This window comes from Prunus avium, chromosome 7 (genome assembly GCF_965620075.1).
Source record: "Prunus avium chromosome 7, drPruAviu1.hap1.1, whole genome shotgun sequence".
NCBI lineage: Eukaryota > Viridiplantae > Streptophyta > Magnoliopsida > Rosales > Rosaceae > Prunus > Prunus avium.
Window position 1 is genome coordinate 7450672 of NC_142290.1, and position 6706 is coordinate 7457377.

Genomic DNA, 6706 nt, shown 5'->3' on the forward strand with positions numbered 1-6706 from the left:
GAAAAGTGTCGAATAAACTTTCGCAAATATTGACATGCACCTACAAAGCTCTGAACTTCAGTTACTAAATGGGGCATAGGCCATTGAGAAGATCATATGTACTTTCTCTAGGTCCATTTTTGAATTCTCCTGTACCAACAATGAATCCCAAATATACAAGGTGTTGTTTCCCAAATTCACACTTCTTACTGTTTAACTATAACTGATTTATTCGTAGAACCTCCAAAACTTGAGCAATATAATGAAGATGGTCCTCCCATGTGACGCTAAATATGAGAATGTCATCTAAGTATACAATGACGAAGTCATCAATGAAAGGGTGGAGTACCTCATTCATCAACCGCATGAAGGTAGCTGGAGCATTACATAACCCAAATGGCATGACTAACCACTCAAAGAGTCCCAGCTTTGTCTTGAAAGCAGTCTTCCAAGTGTCTTCTTCATGGCTGCGAATTTGGTGACAGCCAGATTTGAGATCTAGCTTCGTAAAGTAATGAGCACCATGCAATTGATCTAACAAGTCATCAATCCTTGGCAATGGATACCAATTCTTGATGTTTATTTTTTTTGAGTGCCCTATAATCTACACACATACGCTAGCCTCCGTCTTTCTTAGGCACAAGTAACACTGGTGAACCACATGGTGAGCAACTAGGTTTGATGACTCCTTGTTCAAGAAGTCCTTGAATTTGCTTCTTGATCTCATCAATTTCGTTAGAGAAGTGCGATACAAAGCCAAATTTGGTAGAGGTGAATCTCCTACCAACTGGATATCATGCTCCACAGCTATCCTCGATGGCAAACTATGCACATCCTGAAATAAGTCCTTGAACTTCTCCTGCAATTTCCCTATGTTTGAACATTGCATAGGAGATAAAGACAAAGTAGACAATGTTATAGCTCTAGAACTCTGATCTTGCGGTCAAATCATCAACAAAACGAATCACTCATGAATTGACTAGCCTCTTGGCTTGGTTAGTTGTCAGCAAATTATCTGTAGCTTGAGGCTTGCAAGCGTTGATGTGGAACTCCTTCCCATCCTTCACAAGTCGATACTTGCGAAGCCTTCGATAGTGAATGGCATCTCGGTCCCATAAATATGGACTGCCTAATATGACTTGGTAAATGATCGGTTCATAATTGTATATCATTTTGTACCCTTCTAGCTTATGATTTGGTTATGTTTTTGAGTTAAACTTGTGCTTTTAATCCTTTTTGTGTTTATCTTTCAGTTCATTGAGCTTTAGGTAATAATGATGGCTTTAGAGAGCATAATTCATGCAATTCAAGCATGTTAAGGCCTAATTTGGATGAATGGATGAAGAGCTTAAAGACAAACTCATTTTGGCTACAGCCCCCTGCCAGTCCAGTTTCGTAGGTCATATTGCAAGCTTTGTTTCAGCAACCTACATAGCTCGGATGAGGCCACATTCTTCATGAAAGTTGTTCCAATGGGTGTGTAATATAACATATCCAAAATTCAGCCCCATTGGATAAATATGGAGTCTGTTACCTAGCAAACACAGAGCCATGCTCAGGATGGATTTTATCAGCGCGCAAAATGAGTTAGCAATTTGTTTTGGCCTTAACTTCCTCCTCCGACCTTGGATTGGCCCAAATGATATATGGCTAGAAAGAAGACATTCTGAACTTCAAGTTTGAGTGCTTAAAGTCTTAATTTGCTTAAGGGAAGCCCAATTCGTAAGCCCTTGAAGTTGCTGGTCATGCTGACCTCAGGATGAGCTATTATTTCTGGTTGGAAGCTTGGTCATGGTGACATGAAGATGAGCTAGGGCTGCTGGTGGGATTTATTAGTGAAGTGCATCAACCATTTCAGATTTTATAATGGAAGTGTTGTATGCATTAGTGAAGTGCATCAACCATTTCAGATTTTATAAAACAAGTGTTGTATGCATTAGCCATACTTAATTCAGATTTTCAGCTTCCTTAGGCCTATATATAGTGAGGTTTCCCAAGCTTGTAAACACACCCCAAGGGGGGGAGCTCTCAAACACTTCTCTAGAGCTCCCTTCCCTTCTCTCCCTCAAATTCTCTTAGTTTCTCTTTCTAGTTTTCAATTGTTGTAATGAAATCTTTTGTGTTGAAATTTTCCTTAAGTTTTTCTTAGTTCCACTTTACTTTTCATTATGTAAATTCTTTCTTAAGTATTCAAGTTTAATTAGTTTCCAAGTTTCAATTATGGTTTTTGTTCTTATTCATTATGCTTATAAGTTAATATGCTAGTTTGAATGATTGATCACCATTTAGGCTTGCGTGTTAGCTATCTTGGTTTGAATTAAGAGTATACACCATGCTTTAATTCGAATTGAACTATGAATAGGAAGAGTATGTATGGACATTCGACAACAGGGATTAGATACATGCTTGGTTGTTTAAAATGTTCTTCTATGCTTAATGGGTTCCTAATGCTTAATTTTAGGTTAGACAACAAATGATCAAATTAGGGAATTAGGAACACAAGGTTATGACCACACACCATGGCTTAATCATACTTTAGCTAGAATCAATCCATTAATCTAAATTGAACTTGGGAACTTATTTGCTTGAGTTACTTATTTCTTTCTTCCTTGTTTTATGTTCTTTGTTTTTGTTTCTATTTTGTGTAGTGAAACTAAATTGGATCATTCAATCACCAATCCCTGTGGAATCGACCTCGCACTTACATATGCTAAACTACCAACGGCTCGTGCACTTGCGAGTATCACAAGTTGAGGATGCAACTGAATCCATTTTGGTGCAGCTGTATCTACACAACAAGTTTTTGGCGCCGTTGCCGGGGATTGGCAACTTAGTTTGGTTCTATTTCTTTTCCCTACTTGTTTTATTTTTATTTTTCATTTTCATGTTTTTCTAGACAATTTCAAGTTTTAAAGTTAATGACGTTAATGGACAAGTTGTGTTTGTAGTCCAACAGAAAAGGACAATTGCCCAACAAGCAAGAGAACTGGGTTTAAGTCCCAGCTTACACAACCCATTGGTGCTTGTTGCTTTGAAGCATGGAATTGGATGTGTGTTGATTTTCCTTTTCATTTTAGTTTTTATTTCCTAATCCTTTTAATTCCATTTCAAGTTTGTGTGTTTGTTTTAGCAATTTATGATAGCTTAATAAAAATGGAGAGAGATGGCAACCTCAATCATAAGAATGGGTAGTGTGGAGCAATGGGAGAAGTCGCGACCTCCAAGTGCATCACATTCGACCTAATCGCTTCAAGGGGGAGCATTTCAATCCTTTCTCTTCTTTGAATTATGTTTATTTCCGTCATTGTTTTTACCTTTTGGTCCGCGTTGAGTTCTTTGTTTTTCTGTGCTGAATCCAACCATATAAAGAACGTAAAATTTGGACTTACGGTTGGAAAGTTATAGCCTAAAAACTGAACACAGGTCGAAGCTGAAAAACAGAGAAACGAATCTGTCCAAATGGTGATAAACGGGTGATAGAAAGTGCTGTTTGTGTTTTTCTTTGGTTTATTGGTTTGTTTCTTTTAGTACAACAATTTATGTTGTTTGTTTGAATTTGTTTAGGGTACTTAGTTCATTTTCGTTTATGGTTTGTTGTTCCATTTTATCTTAATTTGTTTTTATTTCTTATCTTAAAAATTTTAAAATAAAAAAAAAAGATTTTTCATATGAGCCGACTTATGGTAACCTCAGTGAGCACTTCCGTTAATACAGTGTCTAGGAGTTCTTTAGGCGACACCTTTGGTGTCTAAGAAGTTTGGGTTTTAAGCGGGACCATTGTGACCCCTCCAACCTTCCCGGATCCCCTGGCTGTGTTTTCTGAGGCCCTTAACTGGTCATCCGTGAGTTGCTTGTATATTGTGTGTTTTTTAAATTAAGTTTTCTTTATTTTCTTTGTTTTCTTTTCTGTTGAGTCTTTGTTTTTGTTTTGTTTCTGTTTTTGTTTTTGTTTTGTTATGTTAGTTTATTTATTTATTTACGTGGTATGGTTAGTTAGTTTATTTCTGAGTGTTAAAACAATTTTTTTTTTTTTTAATTTCAAACATTGCATAAAAACAAAAAACAAAAAAAAAAAAAACAAAAAGAAAAGAAAAGAAAACAAAAATAAAAACAATTAAAAATAAAAACAACTTCTTCATCTTCATCTTCATCTTCATGGCATGCCTCTGTTTTCTCTTACTTGCAGAATCTGCAGCAGCTCAACATGGTCCTCATTTTTTCTCTGCAGTGCTTCCACGTGCTGATTGGCACAATAGAGCCGCTTCTGCAAGTCTGCCACCATAGCCTTCAAGGAAGCTATTTCCTCGCTCATTGCGGCACACTCCCGTGTTCTCGCCAGCAATCGCATGCCCAAATTGGTAGCCGAGACCGCATGGAGTACAGTTAAATTATGGGACTCCTCCACCGCTGCCTTGTCAGACCTCTGTGCCACATGCAGATGATCTGTCGGTGTGAGCTTGTTACCAATCATGCCTCCCAGCAGCGCTGCTCTGTTCGGCATTGCCTCAGAAAAGTTCGGTATTATCTCAGCAAAGTTTGAGGCCGTACCGTGATGATATGTAGAGTTTGGAAAGACAGTGTTTGGAGGAGCCCTTGTCTGGGCATTCGGTGGTGCAAGTGAGAGCTCAAGGTTGAGATCATCAAGGTGAGTGCATGAGGATGCCATTTGTTTTGCTTCTGAATTTTTTGATGTTTTTCCTTGAGTTTGCAGGAAGAAATGCTGGGTATCATCCGCTTGCAGAGGTGTGGTTTAAATAGACATACGCTGATGAGAGAAAGCCAACACCATTTCGGATTTCCCGGGCATGCTCGACCTAATCGCTTCAAGGGGGAGCACCTTTACTTTCACTTTACTTTTCTTTTTTCCGTGTTTTCTGGTGTTTTATGTTTTTGCCCGTTACTTTCATTTTCTAGAGCTTTGTGTTTTTGCTTTTTCCTTTCGGCTGTCATCTTTATTTTATTTTAGTTAGGGAACTGTGCTTTCTTTTCCGTTTGTCGTCTTTATTTGATTTAAGTTTGGGAAGTGTGCTTTCATTTCCGTTTTCTTTTTTTTTCTTTTTTTTTTCTTCTGCAACTTTACTATTTTATTTTCAAAACAAAATAACGAAAATACAAAAACAACAAAATAAAATAAAAACAACAATAATGCAGTAGGAAATCATTTCTTCTCGGTGCTTGGTGTCTCGACCATTGGAGCTTTGAGTTTGGCCTTCTGGCTGTCCTCTTCCGGGGCTTCACGCACAGCTTCTTGGGGCTCATCACTTGAGCTCCCAAAGATCGCAATCTTAGCTTGAGCGTAACTACTCTCGCGATCTGCTTGTTTGCGTTTACCCGGTCTGTCTAGGTCTTCCAGCTGTTTTCGCATGTCGCGAGAGTACAACTCTACCATCTTTGATAGGTTTCTATTTTCGTCCCGCAATACTTCTAGCTGGTGTCGATTCACCTCCACTATCCTTGACCTCTCCCTTTTCAAGCTTTTTATAACAGTCTGACACTCCTCAACCATACTTCGCTCCGCCGCCAACTGACCTTTCAGCACCTCTACCTCATGGGACTTCGCAAGTAGGCGATGACCCAAACTTGCGACTGTTGCCGTACTCTGCACGCTCAGTGCCAGGGCATCGCTCACGACCCGGTTGTCATCCCTTGTCCCCAGAACACGTATATCTTTAGGAGTCACCAGATTTCTGCCCACTCCAATGGCAACATCGTTGTCCAGGAGTATTGAGTCAGTTACTGTCACAGGCCCCCGTGCGGAAGCAAAGTAGGGCATCCATACTGGTGCCGCTGCTTGGCCTCGTGTCTGAGTCGGTGGAGCTAGGTTGAGATCCAACGAAAATGGGTAGTTAGAGGCCATTTGATTTCTCACTCTCTTTTTTTCTTCTTTCTTTTCTCTTTTGTGTGTTTCTGAGTTTGCGTTTTTTTTTTCACCCTTTCTTATAGACTTAGTCTTTGACAAACCCTAGCCATTGCAGCATCTGAGCATTTTCTGAATCTCCAGCATTCCTTGAGTCCCACAACCTTCTCGCCTTCCAACCATACCCAACTCATTTATCACGACGTGTCTTTTCTGAACGAACGCGTTCAGTAAAGTCTTCGCGCCTTTCCATGAGCCCGTAATTTTTGCTTGTGGAGTCTGCGGCGCCTCTATGTGTCGACACGTGTCTCACCCTGTCTGTTGGTCCCTTACACTGAACCGAGACATCATGACCCATGTTAAAATCCCGCTCTTTGTGTTGCTATTCACGGTTCGATAGTTTGTTTTTACAAAACTAAATAATAATAAAAAGCCGGAAATGAAAACAAATTGAGGGTCGGGTTTCACTTTAGTTTGGGTTTCAAAGTGGGTTAAATTCACCGTGGTTTGTGTTTCAAAATTGTGGGCTTTGGGCTTCAAAATTTTTTTGGGTTTCGGAATTGTGTGATTAGGGTTTACTGTTTCATTTTTTTTGTTTGTTTGTTTGGTTGTGTTGTAATTTTTATTTTATAATTATTTTGTTTTTGTTTTCTTTTGTGATTTTGTGATTTTTTTTTTTAATTTGCTTTAATACCTTTCATTTGTTGTTATGACATTGTTTGTGGCTAATTTTTAAACATTGAGGACAATGCTCATTTCTAGATTTGGGGGTATTGGAGTTTAGCAAGTAAACTTCGTTTTTCTTTAAAAAAAAAAAAAATTTAAAAAAAATTTAAATTTCTTTCTTGTTTTGAATCTTGTTTTGTTTAG